The 19,088-nt window shown below is 41.0% G+C and overlaps 1 protein-coding gene across 1 annotated transcript in view; it reads left to right on the forward strand.

Moving 5' to 3' along the window:
• ABCC2 (ATP binding cassette subfamily C member 2) overlaps nt 1-19,088 on the forward strand; it is a 69,927-nt gene that overhangs the window by 2,609 nt on the left and 48,230 nt on the right. The gene's annotated exons all lie outside the window — the stretch shown is intronic.

Genomic DNA, 19,088 nt, shown 5'->3' on the forward strand with positions numbered 1-19,088 from the left:
TCTGTTCCATTCAGGCATTCCAGCCATCGTTCATATCTCATAACTTGGGTCTGAAATAAGGCTTCCATTTTCCCAAAGTCTTCCATGAGTCTGAACAGTCACTCACAGTAAAGTCGGGGGACATGTCTGAGTAGGGAAATGTGGAAAGGACATGAGCTGCAGGAGAGAACCCAGAAGGAACTAGGGGAGGAGCCTGTCAGCCAGTTGCACTGATTAATGCAGAAAGCATCTTGTGAGAACGGAGACATTCAACTAAGTTTGAAAAGCCACCTCCACCTTCTCCTTTTTCACGAGTTTTGGTTGTTGTTGTTGGTGGTGGTTGATTGGTTGTTTTTCCCTGTCTGTCCTGGTCTTTAAACAGGGTTTTTAAAAGACCAATTAGATTTGGTGTTCTATGAGCACGCATACCAACAACCTCAGGTGACCTAGAATCTAAAAGGAAGGAAGGAACTTGGCCAAATGAAATGAGATTTTCACTGCTGCTCCAAGACAGGGACTGGTAGTAAGTTTTGTTGGACTCTGGAAAGGAAAGAACAATCCCTAAGAGTAGGGACAGGGTCATTGTCTTTTTTGCTGATCCAAGTGCCAAGCACAGGCTTAAAACTCAGTACGAATTTGCTGAATGTTAATATTAAATGCACTCAAAGTAGGGGTTGGGTCAAGAATGTGTTAGATTCTGAACATTGAACAACATGCTTTAATACCCTTGGGAATGAGTCAGAGCATTTTGTTAGAATCAGTCAACTTCCATTTGGGGGGACTTCCAAGAGAAGGTTGGGTAATGAGTAAATCAGTATCCTATCCTAATTATAGTTATTAATTAACTATTAAAACTTCTAACCTTTTAAAAACAGCTTTATTGAGTCATAATTCACATACCATACAATTCACCCATTTATTTTTTAATTTTATTTTATTTAAACCCAATTAATTTTTAGTATATTATTAGTTTCAGAGGTAGATTTCAGTGATTCATAAGTTGTATATACTATCCACTACTCATTACATCATGTGCCCTCCTTAATGCCCATCACCCAGTTACCCATCCCCCAAACCCCCTCTCCTCCAGCAACTCTCAGTTTGTTTCCTATAGTTTAGAGTCTCTTACGGTTTGTCTCCTCTTGGATTTCATCTTATTTTATTTTTCCCTCCCTTCCTCTATGATCCTCTGTTTTGTTTCTTAAACTCCACATATGAGTGAAGTCATGATAATTTCCTTTCTCTGACTGACTTATTTTGTTTAACATAATATCCTCTAGTTCCATCCACATCATTGCAAATGGTAAGATTTCACTTTTTGATAGCAGGGTAATATTCCATTGTATATATACACCACATCTTCTTTTTCCATTCATCTGTCAATGGACATTTGGGCTCTTTCCATAGTATGGCTATTGGGGATATTGCTGCTATAAACATTGGGGTGCAGGTGCCCTTTGGATCATTATGTTTGTATCTTTTGGGTAAATACCTAGTAGTGCAATTGCTGGGTCATAGGGTAGCTCTATTTTTAACTTTTTGAGGAACCTACATACTGTTTTCCAGAGTAGCTATACCAGCTTGCATTCCTACCACCAGTGTAAGAGGGTTTCCCTTTCTCCTCATTCTCCTCAACATTTGTTGTTTCCTAACTGTTCATTTTAGCCATTCTCACTGGTGTGAGGTGGTATCTCATTGTGATTTTGATTTGTATTTCCCTGATGCCAAATGATATGAGCATTTTTTTCATGTGTTTATTGGTCATTTGTGTGTCGTCTTTGGAGAAATGCCTGTTCATGTCTTCTGCCTATTTCTTAACTGGATTATTTATTTTTGAGGTATTAGTTTGTTAAGTTCTTTATAGATTGTGGATACAAACTATTTATCTAATAAGACATTTGCAAGTATCTTCTCCCACTCTGTATATTGTCTTTTGGTTTTGTCACAGTTTCCTTAGTTGTGCAAAAGCTTTTTATCTTGATGAAGTTCCAATAGTTCATTTTTCCTTTGTTTCCTTTGCCTTTGGAGACAAAATCCACCCATTTAAATGCAATTATTTTTTAGCATATTGATATGTACAACCATCACCACAATCAATTTTATTAGTTTTTTTTAAGATTTTATTTATTTATTAATGAGAGACACAGAGACAGAGGCAGAAACATAGGCAGAGAGAGAAGCAGGCTCCCTGCTGGAAACCCGATGCAGGCGGGGGGTGGGGGTGGCTCCATCCCAGCACCCGGGATCACGACCTGAGCTGAAGGCAGATGTTCAACCATTGAGCCACCCAGGTGTCTTACCACAATCAATTTTAGAACAAAAAGAAACCTCCTATCTTCCCACCCTCCTTAGCCGTAAGCAACCACTAACCTGCTTACTATCTTTCTATTGTTTCCCTATTTTAGACATTTCATATAAATAAAATCATATAATAATATGTGATCTTTTATGGTTGGCTTCTTTCACTTAACATAAGATTTTCAAGGTTCATCCATATTGTAGCATGAATCAGTACTTCATTCCCTGTTTATGGCTGAATTATATTCTATTATGTGGGTATAACATTTTGTATGTTCTATTCTATTCTATAACATTTTGTATAACACATTTTGTCTTTTATAAATGCAAATCTCTATAGAGAAAAAGAAAATCAATGTATTGTTTTTTTTTTTCTGTAGCTAATAATCCACTCATCCTCACTCATAGTCTCAGGAGCTCCATTAATAATTTGTACATTATTTTTTGTTCACTAACCTGAGAGTAACAAGCACAAATTAGTTGTCTGTTAAAAATTTAAAAATAATTGGTCTCTCTGAAACAGTATTGGTCTCTCTGAAACAGTATTGGTCTCTCTGAAACAGTATTGGTGTCTCTGAAACAGTCTGAAGTAAAACTCTTCACACAGTAAAGCTTTACTTCTTCTACAAGAACTTTCTTCTTGGCTCATTCCTCAACTTGATTTTACTTCCTCTCCTACCTGCTTTTGGGCTGTTTCTCTCTGACTTTCCTGAAGTAAAATGATCTGAACTAAGGTGACCAAGGTGAGAGATTCTACAAGTTTGTTTGTTTAAAGGTGTATCCTTACTGAAAGGAGCTGATGTACAGTAAAATTGAATTACAATTTGAATTACAATTGAATTACAATTCAATTCAAAAATTGAATTACAAAATGAATGAATGAATGAATGAGCTCATATTCAATCCCAGGGAAATGAAGGAGGAATTGGATTCTGGAGACTGTGGAAGTGCTGAGGTCAGAGCAAGATGTGCAGCAAAAATAGACTTGGTGTTGAGCCAGTGAAACACGGAAACCATCTTTAAGTGATTGCCGAATATAATATAGAAAATTGCCAAAAAGCTTCTAAAAGCTTTCAAAAAGCTAAAAAGCTTCAGAAAGCAGGATCAAGATTAAATGGATGGAGGTTATTCCAGGGAAACCCACTTTGGCTAAATATATTGAAGGATTTCTAATAATGTTAACTTTCTGAAAATAGAATAGACTGCTGGGGTCATATTCCCTGGAAATATTGATGCTGAAGTTAGACAGTTATTTCTTAGGAAAGTGATAGAAATAGACACTCCATAATGGATAGAAGATTCAACTGAGTGCCTATCATTTGTAAAGCTCTGGGAAAAAGAAGACCTTGCAGAGATGGAGAGGTATTAAATATGGCCAAACCACTCTCCTTTCTTTTTTAATATCAACGAGATTATGTTTCTCTAGAAGTTTAGTAAATTCCATGTCCACTTGAAGCTCCTCCAATAAACCAGCAATCAAGGACAAAGGCTATTATTTAAGGACTTGGTAACCATTAAACAACCATATATTTCCCTGATCCTATTTAATAAAAGTGTGTGCATTTTTATTATGCATTCTGATTCTGTGTACATTCTGATTATGAAAATAATGCACAGGTATTGTAGAAAGTTTGGAAACTCTAGGGAAATAGGAAACAAATCCATTGATCATTGTTATCACTCTGATATACTCCTATTAACATTTTGGTGTGTTTCCTGTCACTTTCTTAAAAAAAAAACAACAACAACTGAACAAAGAAACACAAAATGAAAAGTAAAAGTCTCTTTCTAACCCTTCTACTTCCCAGTACCATTCTCCAGACACCTTCATTTAAAATTATTTTGATGGTTATCTCATTTCTGCAAATAATATATTCATACCTATATTTCTCAATCTATCACCTTCAAAAAGATGTTTTTCTGTCCTCTGTGAAAAACAAGAAATTCAGTTAATTGGCCCAACCTTAAGCTTCCTTTTCTTCTCCTCTTTCTCTCAGTCTTTTAATTTTATATGGTTGTTTTCAGTTCTTCTGTTGGTTACCCTTATTCCTAAAAATTATCTGCCATAGATTTTAGGCTCTACATCTTGATGCCCCTTTGTGTAAAATGAGAGATTAAGGGCCCCCACATTTCTTGGATCTTTTTTAGAGAGAGCAACAGTAAATAAAGTCTCAAAGTCCTTGCTTTCTGAAAATGTTCATCTAGATATGGAATGCTAACTTCAAAAACAACTTTTTTAATTCTGAGGATGTTGCTATAGTGCTCCCCAACATCCTGTGCTACTGAGTTATCTTCTGTAAAGGTTTTATCCTCTTTATTCCTGGTGTCCTGAAATTTCATGAGAGTCTGTTTACATGGGTCTTTTCTCATTCAATGCGTTGGACACTTTCAACCTAAAGACTCATGTCTTTCTTATCCCTGAGAAATTTTCATATTTACTCCTTTTACTTCCTTTCCTCCAATTTTGAAATTCCATCTCTTCAGAACTTCTTTTAGGTGGATTTTGGACACTGAATTTATTTTCATTCTCAACTTCTCTCTTTCTTTTAAATTTCTTTTTGCCTATGTCTGAGATAATCCCCAATTTTTTTGAGGGCCTTTACTTTGACAATCATGGGTTTGATTTCTAAGAATTATTCTTAATTTCTGAATATACATTTTTAAAATTAATATCAACCTACTAATGGTTGCAATGTCTTCTCAAATCTCTCTTAGGACTTTAATTTTAAAATAATTTAAAAGTGGGGATCCCTGGGTGGCGCAGCGGTTTAGTGCCTGCCTTTGGCCCAGGGCGCGATCCTGGAGACCCGGGATCGAATCCCACGTCAGGCTCCCGGTGCATGGAGCCTGCTTCTCCCTCTGCCTGTGTCTCTGCCTCTCTCTCTCTCTCTGTATGACTATCATAAATAAATTTTTTAAAAAATTTAAATAAAATAAAATAATTTAAAAGTATCTTCTCTTCATTTAATAACTTGTTTGTTTTATCACAGAATCAGTTGTTCTCTTTAATTATCTTGGCTATCTTCACTAGTGTTGGTTTTTCTCAATTTTCTTGTTACTTGTGTTCTTTTTGCATTTCTGAGCAAAGGACTAAGTTAATGAATATATGTGGCTGGAGTAGACACCTTTGTCCTTATGTAAGTCAACTCCTCCAGCTGGCCTCTTTGAACTCCGAGTCGTGGACAACTGTGTGGGCCTACTGCCTTCTCCCAAGAGCAGTAGCCCATGCTATACTTCATACCAAATGAAGACTAGTTTATTCTGGGGCACCAAGACACACACTATCTTCTTATTCTTCCTCAGGAAAGACATTCAGTTTCTTTAGAGACTACTTCTGTTTTAGCCTGATTGGGGGTGGTGGTGGCAAATAGAGTTGTCAGTGGGTTTGTGTTGATGGGTTGGAAGTGGGGGAAACAAAGAAGTGACCGCCATAACTGTACCAGTTCTGTACACAGAACTTCAGTTAAGACTCTTGATTTCTGTCCTTTTTCCCAGTCTTACTCTCAGTTGGGGCTGACTACAAAAAAAAAAAAAAAAAAAAAAAAAAAAAAAAGATTTATATTAAAGATCTTACCTGCAAGTCTCACCTGTTAACCTAAACAATAAGGAATTTATTATCTTACATAACAAGAAGACCAGAGGTGGTGCAGCTCCAGGACTTATAATTTTAGAAGCTCAACAACCTCAGCAGATAGCTGATTATTTTTATCTTCCTTCTGATCAGCTCAGCCTGTCAAGCCAGTTATCAAGTTAGCACATGATTGCAGGTTGGCTGCAGCAGCTCCAGTTATCACACTCTCAAGTCAGTGACAGGCAGATAAAGAGATCAGATGCTCCAAGGTATTACCTAAAAAAAATAGCTCTATTGATACATAGTCTGCATACCATAAAACACACCTGTTTAAAGTGTACATTTCAGTGGTCTTTAGTAGACTCATAAAAATGTGTGACCATCACCTCTTATTCTGGAATAGCTTCCTTACTCCAAAAAGAAACTGAGTACCTATTAAGCAGTAACAACCCATTCCCTTCCTCTTTCAACCTTCTCCCCCAACCCCTAGCAACTACTAATCTACTTTCTGTCAATGGGTTTGCCTATTCAGAACATTTCATATAATGTGATTATACACTATGTACACTTCAGCACCTGACTTATTTAACGTAGCAAAATGTTTTCAAGTTTTCCTCATTAAAAAAAAGATTTTTATTTATTTGGATGAGGGAACAAGCAGAGGCAGGGCAGAGGGAGAGGGAGAAAGAGACTCCCTGCTGAGCAAGGAGTCTGATGCTGGCCTCGATCTCAAGACTTTGAGATCATGACCTGAGCCAAAGGCAGACACTTAATCAACTAGCCCCCTGGGTACCCTGTCTTCAAGTTCTATACATGTTATAGCATGAATCAGTACTTCACTTCTTTTTTATTATCATTATTGTAAAATACACAAAACATGAAATTTACCATTTTAACCAATTTAAAGTATAGGATGCAGTAGCATTAAATACATTCACAATGTTGTGCAACTGTCACCACCATCTAGTTCTAGGACTTCCCATCATCCCACTTCGTATCCATTAAACAGTCACTCCCCATATCTTCTTCCCCATGTCCCCTGGAAACTCCGAATCTGCTTTCTGTCTCTACTTATGCTAAGTCTGGATATTTTATATATAAATGCAGTCATACAATAGGAAGCCTTTTCTGTCTGGCTTCTTTCATTAGCATTATGTATTCAAGGTTCATCCAATGTGATAATATATATCAATATTTCATTCTTTTTTATTGCTAAATAACACATCATTGTATATTTAACACAGTATATTGTGTTTATTTGGGCTGAGTGTAGATTTTCATTTTTCTTATATATCAATGGGTAGAATTGTTAAGTCACATGGTAGCTCTATGTTTGCTATTTTGAGGGACTCACAAACTGTTTTCCAAAGTGGCTATCCCCTTTAACATTCCCACCAGCAGTGTCTGAGGGCTCTAATACTCATCCTCACCAATACTTGTTATTGTTCATCTTTTCAGTTATAGCTATCCTAGGAGGTGTGAAGTGGTCTCTTACTATGGTTTTGATTAATGACATTGAGCATCTTCTCATATGCATTTTCACCATTCGTGTACCTTCTTAGGAAAAACACTATAAGTAAACTCTTTGCCTATTTTTTAATTGGGTTACTTGTTACTTTTTATTGTTTTTATTGTTTTATTGTTGACTTGTAAAGAATTCTTTATATACTCTGGATCTATGTATCACTTTGATCAGTGAGGAAAGCCTTTTCCAGAGTCCCCAAAAACCAGTCCCCATAAGCTGTCCCCCAGTTTTCTTTGGCCAGAATTGTGTTGCATGCCCATGGCCAAAGCAGTTACAGGCCAGGAGAATGGGACCATCATGATTGGTTTTAATCCACCTCACAGGGTTGGAGATGGGTCCAGCTCCCACCTGAGCATATGGCTGAGCTGAGTAGGGTAGATAATTTACAAAAGAGGAGAGGGGTTCTGTTAGCAAGAAGAGACTGGCTTTGAGTAGGCAGCTCTACCTATCAGGATCACAACAGGAAATAGCTGAGGCCAAATAGGATAATGTGAGAAGGTTGTATTTACAAGGGGATCTGGCTTAGCAGCCAACTGTTACCACTCTAGTCTTGAAGGGACGAGGTTGGAAGGTGAATCTGGGACAGACGGGTGATACAAACACAGCAACCAGTAATGTCTATTTCAGGTACCCCTTTCCCTGCTGCCTTTCCTTCTGGGTTTTGGGCCATGGTTTTCTCTGCTCTTTTTCCCTGTCACTATTGACATGCTTACTCTTTGTCTTCTAAAATTTTCCCAGTCTACTGAGCTTGCCCTTCTCCATTCATATTCCCAGTGGTATTATGGATTTATTACTTGGGTACCTCTTTACCAGCAGTTCAATGAGGCGGAGAGGGATGGGAGATAAACAAGCATACTAAATCTGGTATCTTGAACTGGAAACTGCTGCCTTTTTCTATGCATATTTTATTTTTTTTAAGATTTTATTTATTTATTCATGATAGACATAGAAAGAGAGAGAGGCAGAGACACAGGCAGAGGGAGAAGCAGGCTCCATGCCAGGAGCCTGACACAGGACTCGATCCCAGGACTCCAGGATCACGCCCTGGGCCAAAGGCAGGCGCTAAACCGCTGAGCCACCCAGGGGTCCCCTTCTATGCATATTTTAAAAACATAATTAAACTCTTTGCATATACGATTTTGCAGCCTATGCTTTTCACTTAAGATGATATAAAAAAGGACGCCTGGGTGGCTCAGTGGTTGAGCATTTGCCTTTGGCTCAGAGTGTGATCCTGGAGTCCCAGGATAGAGTCCCACATTGGACTCCCTGTAGGGAGACTGCTTCTCCTTCTGCCTATGTCTCTGCCTCTCTCTCTCTGTGTGTCTCTCATGAATAAATAAATAAAATCCTTTTTAAAAAGATGATATAAAAAACATTTCCCATTGTTATTAACACTATTCTTTAAAATAATTTTGATGACTACTTTAGGCATGCTGACAACACTGACTCCATCTTTGGCCCTTCATCTTGTTCTCGCCTCTGGTGCACAGATGGTGCCACTTTAGATAATTACCCTGTGACCTCACCACCATGCCCCTTGCTTCATAAGAGCCAGGGATTAAGGTCCAGATAGTCTCAGAGAATGGGGAGGAAGGTAGTGGAGGATAGCTGTGTTCTGCTCTGAATTGTCTGCCCTCTGGCCCCTGTTAGTAAATTACCCTGAATAAAATTCTGTGCAAATGGTACAGAGAGGCTTCCTTCATTTTTTCCATATTAAAGTGCCTTCTCAGGCATAGCTTGGAGGATACAAAAAACAAAAGCAAGCGTGGGTAAAGGGGCGGTGCCAGGGGAGAGCCCGTTGTTGGTGGGGGAAAGCCCAGGTTGGCCAGCTATCTCCTCATGGGGAGCTTTGGCCAGGTCTTTTGAGCAACTTGGACCAGTGTGTAAGTACAGGGTTGCCCAAGCAACCTAGGGAGTGTTAACTATCCTATCCTCAGTGGTGAGGAAAATGCCCCAGGGAGTGCCAGCTATCCTATTTGCAAAGGTGGGGACAAGGAAGTGGAGAAAGTGAATGAGCTATCCCGATGGTAGCTTGGCCATTGATCTATGCCTTACAATAGGCCGTAGAATGGGAATTCCAAATGAGAGAATTGGAACAAACCAGAGAAGCACTGGCTTTGGAAAAGGGTGAATGAGCCTCATGTGCCTCAAATACAGACATTATGTCTGGAAGAATTCAGAGTCAGAAGGAACGGTTAGAAATTAAGATGGCAAAGGTGCATGGGCAGAGAGAAGCATGCACTAAAGTAAGAACTATCCTATCTTAAGAAAATTGGACCCCCCCCCAAAAAGAAAGAAAATTGGACCCCTAAAACTTGGGATCTCTGGGGTAAGTTTTTACCATAAACTTTTTTTTTGAGGAGAGGGAAGGGCAGAGGCAAAAAAAGAGGGAGAGAGACTCTTAAGCAGACTCCACACCCAGCACAGAGATGATATGTGGCATGATCTCAGGACCCCGAGATCATGAGCTAAGCCAAAATCAGGAGTCAACGCTTAACCGACTGAGCCACCCAGGCACCCTAAGTTTTCTATAAGCTTTTTTTTTAATAATAAATTTATTTTTTATTGGTGTTCAATTTACCAACATACAGAGTAACACCCAGTGCTCATCCTGTCAAGTGCCCCCCTCAGTGCCCATCACCCATTCACCCCCACCCCCTGCCCTCCTCCCCTTCCATCACCCCTAGTTCGTTTCCCAGAGTTAGGAGTCTTCCATGTTCTGTCTCCCTTTCTGATATTTCCCATACATTTCTTCTCCCTTCCCTTATATTCCCTTTCACTATTATTTATATTCCCCAAATGAATGAGAACATACAATGTTTGTCCTTCTCCAATTTACTTACTTCACTCAGCATAATACCTTCCAGTTCCATCCACGTTGAAGCAAATGGTGGGTATTTGTCGTTTCTTTTTTTTTTTTTTAATTTTCATTTATTTATGATAGTCACAGAGAGAGAGAGAGAGAGAGAGGCAAAGACACAGGCAGAGGGAGAAGCAGGCTCCATGCACCGGGAGCCGGATGTGGGATTCGATCCTGGGTCTCCAGGATCACGCCCTGGGCCAAAGACAGGCGCTAAACCGCTGCGCCACCCAGGGATCCCGTATTTGTCGTTTCTAATGGCTGAGTAATATCCCATTGTATACATAAACCACATCTTCTTTATCCATTCATCTTTCGATGGACACCGAGGCTCCTTCCACAGTTTGGCTATTGTGGACATTGCTGCTATAAACATCGGGGTGCAGGTGTCCCGGCGTTTCATTGCATCTGTATCTTTGGGGTAAATCCCCAACAGTGCAATTGCTGGGTCGTAGGGCAGGTCTATTTTTAACTCTTTGAGGAACCTCCACACCGTTTTCCAGAGTGGCTGCACCAGTTCACATTCCCACCAACAGTGTAAGAGGGTTCCCCTTTCTCCGCATCCTCTCCAGCATTTGTGGTTTCCTGCCTTGTTAATTTTCCCCATTCTCACCGGTGTGAGGTGGTATCTCATTGTGGTTTTGATTTGTATTTCCCTGATGGCAAGTGATGCAGAGCATTTTCTCATGTGCGTGTTCGCCGTGTCTATGACTTCCTCTGTGAGATTTCTGTTCGTGTATTTTGCCCATTTCATGATTGGATTGTTTGTTTCTTTGGTGTTGAGTTTAATAAGTTCTTTATAGATCTTGGAAACGAGCCCTTTATCTGATACGTCATTTGCAAATATCTTCTCCCATTCTGTAGGTTGTCTTTTAGTTTTGTTGACTGTATCCTTTGCTGTGCAAAAGCTTCTTATCTTGATGAAGTCCCAATAGTTCATTTTTGCTTTTGTTTCTTTTGCCTTCGTGGATGTATCTTGCAAGAAGTTACTGTGGCTGAGTTCATAAAGGGTGTTGCCTGTGTTCTCCTCTAGGATTTTGATGGACTCTTGTCTCACATTTAGATCTTTCATCCATTTTGAGTTTATCTTTGTGTCTGGTGAAAGAGAGTGGTCTAGTTTCATTCTTGTGCATGTGGATGTCCAATTTTCCCAGCACCATTTATTGAAGAGACTGTCTTTCTTCCAGTGGATAGTCTTTCCTCCTTTATCGAATATTAGTTGACCATAAAGTTCAGGGTCCACTTCTGGGTTCTCTATTCTGTTCCATTGATCTATGTGTCTGTTTTTGTGCCAGTACCACACTGTCTTGATGACCACAGCTTTGTAGTACAACCTGAAATCTGGCATTGTGATGCCCCCAGATATGGTTTTCTTTTTTAAAATTCCCCTGGCTATTCGGGGTCTTTTCTGATTCCACACAAATCTTAAAATAATTTGTTCTAACTCTCTGAAGAAAGTCCATGGTATTTTGATAGGGATTGCATTAAACGTGTATATTGCCCTGGGTAACATTGACATTTTCACAATATTAATTCTGCCAATCCATGAGCATGGAATATTTTTCCATCTCTTTGTGTCTTCCTCAATTTCTTTCAGAAGTATTCTATAGTTTTGAGGGTATAGATCCTTTACATCTTTGGTTAGGTTTATTCTAGGTATCTTATGCTTTTGGGTGCAATTGTAAATGGGATTGACTCCTTAATTTCTCTTTCTTCATTTCAGTCTCATTGTTAGTGTATAGAAATGCCATTGATTTTGTATCCTGCCACGCTACTAAATTGCTGTATGACTTCTAGCAATCTTGGGGTGGAGGCTTTTGGGTTTTCTATGTAGAGTATCATGTCATCGGCGAAGAGGGAGAGTTTGACTTCTTCTTTGCCAATTTGAATGCCTTTAATGTCTTTTTGTTGTCTGATTGCTGAGGCTAGGACTTCCAGTACTATGTTGAATAGCAGTGGTGAGAGTGGACATCCCTGTCTTGTTCCTGATCTTAGGGGAAAGGCTCCCAGTGCTTCCCCATTGAGAATGATATTTGCTGTGGGCTTTTCGTAGATGGCTTTTAAGATGTTGAGGAATGTTCCCTCTATCCCTACACTCTGAAGAGTTTTTTTTTTTTCACTCTGAAGAGTTTTGATCAGAAATGGATGCTGTATTTTGTCAAATGCTTTCTCTGCATCTAATGAGAGGATCATATGGTTCTTGGTTTTTCTCTTGCTGATATGATGAATCACATTCATTGTTTTACGAGTGTTGAACCAGCCTTGTGTACTGGGGATAAATCCTACTTGGTCATGGTGAATAATTTTCTTAATGTACTGTTGGATCCTATTGGCTAGTATCTTGTTGAGAATTTTTGCATCCATGTTCATCAGGGATATTGGTCTGTAATTCTCCTTTTTGGTGGGGTCTTTGTCTGGTTTTGGAATTAAGGTGATGCTGGCCTCATAGAACAAATTTGGAAGTACTCCATCTCTTTCTATCTTTCCAAACAGCTTTAGTAGAATAGGTATGGTTTCTTCTTTAAACGTTTGATAGAATTCCCCTGGGAAGCCATCTGGCCCTGGACTTTTGTGTCCTGGGAGGTTTTTGATGACTGCTTCAATTTCCTCCCTGGTTATTGGCCTGTTCAGGTTTTCTGTTTCTTCCTGTTCCAGTTTTGGTAGTTTGTGGCTTTCCAGGAATGCGTCCATTTCTTCTAGATTGCCTAATTTATTGCCGTATAGCTGTTCATAATATGTTTTTAAAATCGTTTGTATTTCCTTGGTGTTGGTAGTGATCTCTCCTTTCTCATTCATGATTTTATTAATTTGAGTCTTCTCTCTTTTCTTTTTAATAAGGCTGGCTAATGGTTTATCTATCTTATTAATTCTTTCAAAGAACCAACTCCTGGTTTTGTTGATCTGTTCCACAGTTCTTCTGGTCTCGATTTTGTTGAGTTCTGCTCGAATCTTAATTAACTCTCTTCTTCTGCTGGGTGTAGGATCTATTTGCTGTTTTTTCTCAGCTCCTTTATATGTAAGGTTAGCTTTTGTATTTGAGTTCTTTCCAGTTTTTGAATGGATGCTTGTATTGCAATGTATTTCCCCCTTAGGACTGCTTTTGCTGCATCCCAAAGATTTTGAATGGTTCTATCTTCATTCTCATTAGTTTCCATGAATCTTTTTAATTCTTCCTTAATTTCCTGGTTGACCCTTTCATCTTTTAGCAGGATGGTCCTTAACCTCCACGTGTTTGAGGTCCTTCCAAACTTCTTGTTGTGATTTAGTTCTAATTTCAAGGCATTATGGTCTGAGAATATGCAGGGGATGATCCCAATCTTTTGGTATCAGCTTGGTATCGGTTCAGACCCGATTTGTGACCCAGTATGTGGTCTATTCTGGAGAAAGTTCCATGTGCACTTGAGAAGAATGTGTATTCAGTTGAGTTTGGATGTAAAGTTCTGTAGATATCTGTGAAATCCATCTGGTCCAGTGTATCATTTAAAGCTCTCGTTTCTTTGGAGATGTTGTGCTTAGAAGACCTATCGAGTATAGAAAGAGCTAGATTGAAGTCACCAAGTATAAGTGTATTATTATCTAAGTATTTCCTCACTTTGGTTATTAATTGATTTAAATATTTGGGAGCTCCCACATTCGGGGCATATATATTGAGGATTGTTAAGTCCTCTTGTTGGATAGATCCTTTAAGTATGATATAGTGTCCCTCTTCATCTCTCACTACAGTCTTCGGGGTAAATTTTAGTTTATCTGATATAAGGATGGCTACCCCTGCTTTCTTTTGAGGACCATTTGAATGGTAAATGGTTCTCCAACCTTTTATTTTCAGGCTGTAGGTGTCCTTCTGTCTAAAATGAGTCTCTTGTAGACAGCAAATAGATGGGTCCTGCTTTTTTATCCAGTCTGAAACCCTGTGCCTTTTGATGGGGTCATTAAACCCGTTCACGTTCAGAGTTACTATTGAGAGATAGGAGTTTAGTGTCACCATGATATCTATTCAGTCCTTGTTTTTGTGGATTGTTCCAACTTCTTCTTAAAGGGGAATTTTAAGAGTCCCCCTTAAAATTTCTTGCAGAGCTGGTTTGGAGGTCACATATTCTTTCAGTTCCTGTGTGTCTTGGAAGCTCTTTATCTCTCCTTCCATTTTGAATGAGAGCCTTGCTGGATAAAGTATTCTTGGTTGCATGTTCTTCTCATTGAGGACCCTGAATATATCCTGCCAGCCCTTTCTGTCCTGCCAGGTCTCTGTGGAGAGGTCTGCTGTTACCCTAATACTCCTCCCCATAAAAGTCAGGGATTTCTTGTCTCTTGCTGCTTTAAGGATCTTCTCTTTATCTTTGGAATTTGCAAGCTTCACTATTAGATGTCGAGGTGTTGAACGGTTTTTACTGATTTTAGGGGGGGGAATCTCTCTATTTCCTGGATCTGAGTGCCTGTTTCCCTTCCCAGATTAGGAAAGTTTTCAGCTATGATTTGTTCAAATACATATTCTCGCCCTCTGTCCCTTTCGGTGCCCTCGGGAACCCCAATTAAACGTAGGTTTTTCTTCCTCAGGCTGTCGTTTACTTCCCTTAATCTATCCTCATGGTCTTTTAATTTAATTTGTCTCTTTTTTCCTCAGTTTCCCTCTTTGCCATCAACTTGTCTTCTATGTCACTCACTCGTTCTTCCACCTCGTTAACCCTCCTCGTTAGGACTTCTAGTTTGGATTGCATCTCATTCAATTGATTTTTAATTTCTGCCTGATTAGCTCTAAATTCTGCAGTCATGAAGTCTCTTGAGTCCTTTATGCTTTTTTCTAGAGCCACCAGTAGCTGTATAATAGTGCTTCTGAATTGGCTTTCTGACATTGAATTGTAATCCAGATTTTGTACCTCTGTGGGAGAGAGGACTGTTTCTGATTCTTTCTTTTGAGGTGAGGTTTTCCTTCTAGTCATTTTGCTCAGTGCAGAGTGGCCAAAAACAAGTTGTATTGGGAAAAGGAGAAAAAGAGAGGAGAGAAAGAAGGAAAGAAAAGAGAAAAAGGAAAAAGAAAAAAGAGAAGGAGAAAGAAAAAGAAAGAGAGAAAAAAAAGGGTGGGAGAAGCAAACAGAAATCTAAAAGCAAAAAAAAAAAAAAAAAAAACCAAAACCAAAACCAAAACAAAACAAAAAAACCACGGGGGAGTATCTTCCGATTCTGTATACTGTTAAGTCCCTTGACTTCCTCTGGAACTTGTCCGTCTAGCTGGTCTTCTGGGGGAGGGGCCTGTTGTGTTGATTTTCAGGTGTTAGCACTTGGGGGAGCTGCTCTGCCCCCTGCCTGGTGCAGGGCTCAGTGGGGGTTGTTTACCCCGTGAGGCCCCAGGAGGAACAACCCCAGTGGCGGGGCCAGCTCTGCAGCCCTGGAGTCAGCCCCCGCAGTAACTCGGAGCTCTCCGTCTGCAGGGCCTGGAGGCTCCGGGCGGGGCCGCTGATCTGCTCAGCTGGGGCAGGAGCGTCCTCGCTGTCCTGGGCCCTCCCGGCCTCTGCCTGTCCCCGGGGGGAGGCCGGATCCCGGGCTGTGTCCTGGCGCCCTGAGCTCCGGGGCCTGCGCTGCTGGATTCGTTCCGGCCGCGCAGCCCCTCCGCGGAGCCTCCCCCGAGCCCCTCCGAGCTGCTCCTGCCCCGCAGCCCCCTCCGCGGAGCCTCTTCCTCCGCCCGAGCCCCCCCCACCCCCGCCAGCTGCTCCCACCCCGCAGCCCCCTCCGCGGAGCCGCCCCCGAGTCCCTCCGAGCTGGGTCCCGCCGCCCGCGCTGCAGCCCTTAGGGAGCTCGGCGCACTCTCCCGGGGCGCAGGTGTCTGTTAGTGTCCCCGGAGCCCGAGGGCATCCCCGCCCTCCTGGGTCCTGCTCCACCTCCCTGCGAGCCCCTTTCCGCCCGGGAAGGTCGGTGCAGCTCCTGCTCCTCCGGGACGGGGCTCTCCTGTCCTGGGGACACTCGCCCCGGCCTCAGCCCGGCTCCTCGCGGGGCCCCTCCCCCTCGGAGGCCTTTTGTTTCTTTATTTCTTTTTCCCCGTCTTCCTACCTTGATAGAAGCGCGAACTCTTCTCACTGTAGCATTCCAGCTGGTCTCTCTTTAAATCTCAGACCGAATTCGTAGATTTTCAGGATGAGTTGAAGGTTATCTAGGTAATTTGGTGGGGACAGGTGACTTGGGGACCCTCCTCTTCGCCATCTTGCCCCTCCCCCCTAAGCTTTTTTTTTTTTTAAGATTTTATTTATTTATTTATTCATGAGAGACACACAGAGAGAGGCAGAACATAGGCAGGTAAGCTCCTCTCAGGGAGCCCAATGTGGGACTTGATCCCGGATCCTGGGATCACGCCCTAAGCGGAAGGCAGAGGCTCAACCTCTGAGCGTCCCCCCACAAGCTTTTAAATGCAAGACTATCCATCCATTTCAGTGAGTTACTAGGTTTCATTTCCACCAATTCAAAGGGTTTTTTTTTTTCTGAATTGTCCATATAGTAGTCATTTAAAAAAAAAAATGTACTGGGGATGACCAAGAAGAAATTGCCACTAGTCAGAAAGTGACTATGAGAGAATATTCTGCAACTAAATTAGTGGAGCTAAGGAGCCACTTTAAGCAAAAGGGCCACAGAGGGTGGCAGCTTGGGTGTTACCACTGTGGGATACTGGGAGACTAAAAGACCCCTGAGGGCACAGTATAGGACTTTAGTGTCTGTCCTTGCCCCTGTGATTAACCAACCCAATGCTATAGAAGCTGCTATGGTGGCTGACTTAAGTGAAACTAGAAGAATCTGTCATAAGGGATATCAATTATAGTTATTTATAGAAGTTTAGTAAGAATGTTTTCCTTGTAACATGACACCATTAGAATCATTGGTTGTATTACCAAGGTCTTGAGTGTGCATTTGAGAGAGATCTGCATAGACTTAGATGTGGCCAGACAACTTGAAGGAACTAAGGTTGACTTTAGGGAGCCAATGAATGACTGTTGGGGGGAAAAATCAGCCTGGTACCTTCCATATAGGGGTTCTGGGAGCCTTACCAGGTAAGTAAAGAGGTCACTTCCTGGCAGGTTCACGATGTTTTAGGGGCCTCAGGAAGAGAGGAAGTAACCCAAATCTATAGACATTGCAAAGGAGTTAATAGCAAGTATTTGACTTGGCTCTGGGCCTTGAAAGGCTGTTAAAGGCACAATCTGAAATTCCTTGTGAGAAGTTCCAGCAGAAGCACCCGGGTGGCTTGGTCGGTTTAAACACCTAACCATTGGTTTCAGTTCAGGCCATGAGCTCATGGTTATGGAGCGAGCGCCAAGTCGAGCTCTGCACTCAGTGTGGAGTCTGCTTCAGATTCTCTCTCTTTTTCCCTCCTGCTCTCCCTTCTATCTCTCAAACGAATACATAACATCTTAAAAGAAAAAAAATTCCAGCAAACCAAATTTAAAAGAACTTAAATAGCCAACCACTATTCTTGCCGCACTTATGTAAATAGGCCAAATTTGTTAAAACTGGGCTTATTTTATAAATAACTTAGTCTTGCTGCCTTTGAGGGTGATTTTAGGAAAGAAATGTTTCAGTAACATACTTTTAGGGCTATTAGATTCTAGTTCTGATTACCTGTCCTTGGATTAATTCTGAATACTTGTCCCGGTTTGCAGTTTACCTACAAAACTAGCCTGGATTCTGAATTCTTCTGGTTTCCTGGTATAGCTGGCTAATTCTCTACCTGATTGTTTGCACACTAAGCACCTGACTTTAAAACCCACCTGCAGGACCACCTCCTGAAATGACACCACTCACTGTTTAACTGAACTGACCTAAAGGATCTCGATGTGAAATGTAGAATAAGATGCTAAGAAGACCCATGAAAGTTCCAAAATAGTAGCTCTACGAAGGATGGGAGCTCAACTTACTACTAGGGAATATGTTTAATTGGACACAAGGCTGTTTCATTCTTCAAATCCTGATCTATGCTCCTTTTCAACAGGAAGAAGCTAGAGTGATTATTACTCCTATCTCTCCAGAATAAGGAATGATGAAAATCCAGGGGTGGTTTTGGCTCATGGGGCTGGACAGCTACTGTGTTATTGCCAAAATAAGATTTGCCATGTCTGCTGCCCATAAAGCATTTCTTATGGGTTTTGCAGATGTTCCTTCCTGTTGTATCAGGAAATGTTTACCTGTCATGGGCTACCTCTTAACGTTGAAGTTCACAGTTGCTTCATCTGTGGGGTCTGAGGAAAGGACCTCTTTACCAGGTCTGGGGGGACCTGTGTTGCTGTGTTGCTGTCTGTATAGCTGCTCTGGTATAGGAATGCAAGTCCCTCCTGCTATCTGGCTCTCAGCTCATCGTGAATGGTGTGTAAAGATTGTGCAGGCCATAAAATGTTGGGGATGGAGTGTAGGAGTGCTGACAACACTGATTCCATCTTTGGCCCTTCATTTGTTCTCCCTTCTGGGCACTTTAGGCAACTAATAGAAGGTCCTTCTAGTGTACAGATGGTATCACTTTAGATAACTATCATGTGACCTCACCAACATGCCCCTCACTCTATAAAAGCTGGAGATTAAGGTCTGGATGGCTGTGGGAAATGGATGGGGGAATTTAGGGTGGAGAATAGCTGCATATGTCCTCTGTTGTCCATCTGTCCACCTACCTGATTACTGCTGTGGATAAGTTGACTGAATAAAACCATGTAAATGGTATAGAATGATTGCTTCATTTTTCCATGTGAAAGCACCTTCTCAGCCTGGAGGATACATTACTGACCCTCCTCTACCTTCTGATAGCTACATAATAGCTCATCACTGGAGGATATCATAACTTATTTTATTAACTCTTTGCAACATTAATTCCTCCCAACAAAACTCTCCAC

The sequence above is a fragment of the Canis lupus genome, chromosome 28 (genome assembly GCF_003254725.2).
Source record: "Canis lupus dingo isolate Sandy chromosome 28, ASM325472v2, whole genome shotgun sequence".
Classification (NCBI taxonomy): Eukaryota; Metazoa; Chordata; class Mammalia; order Carnivora; family Canidae; genus Canis; species Canis lupus.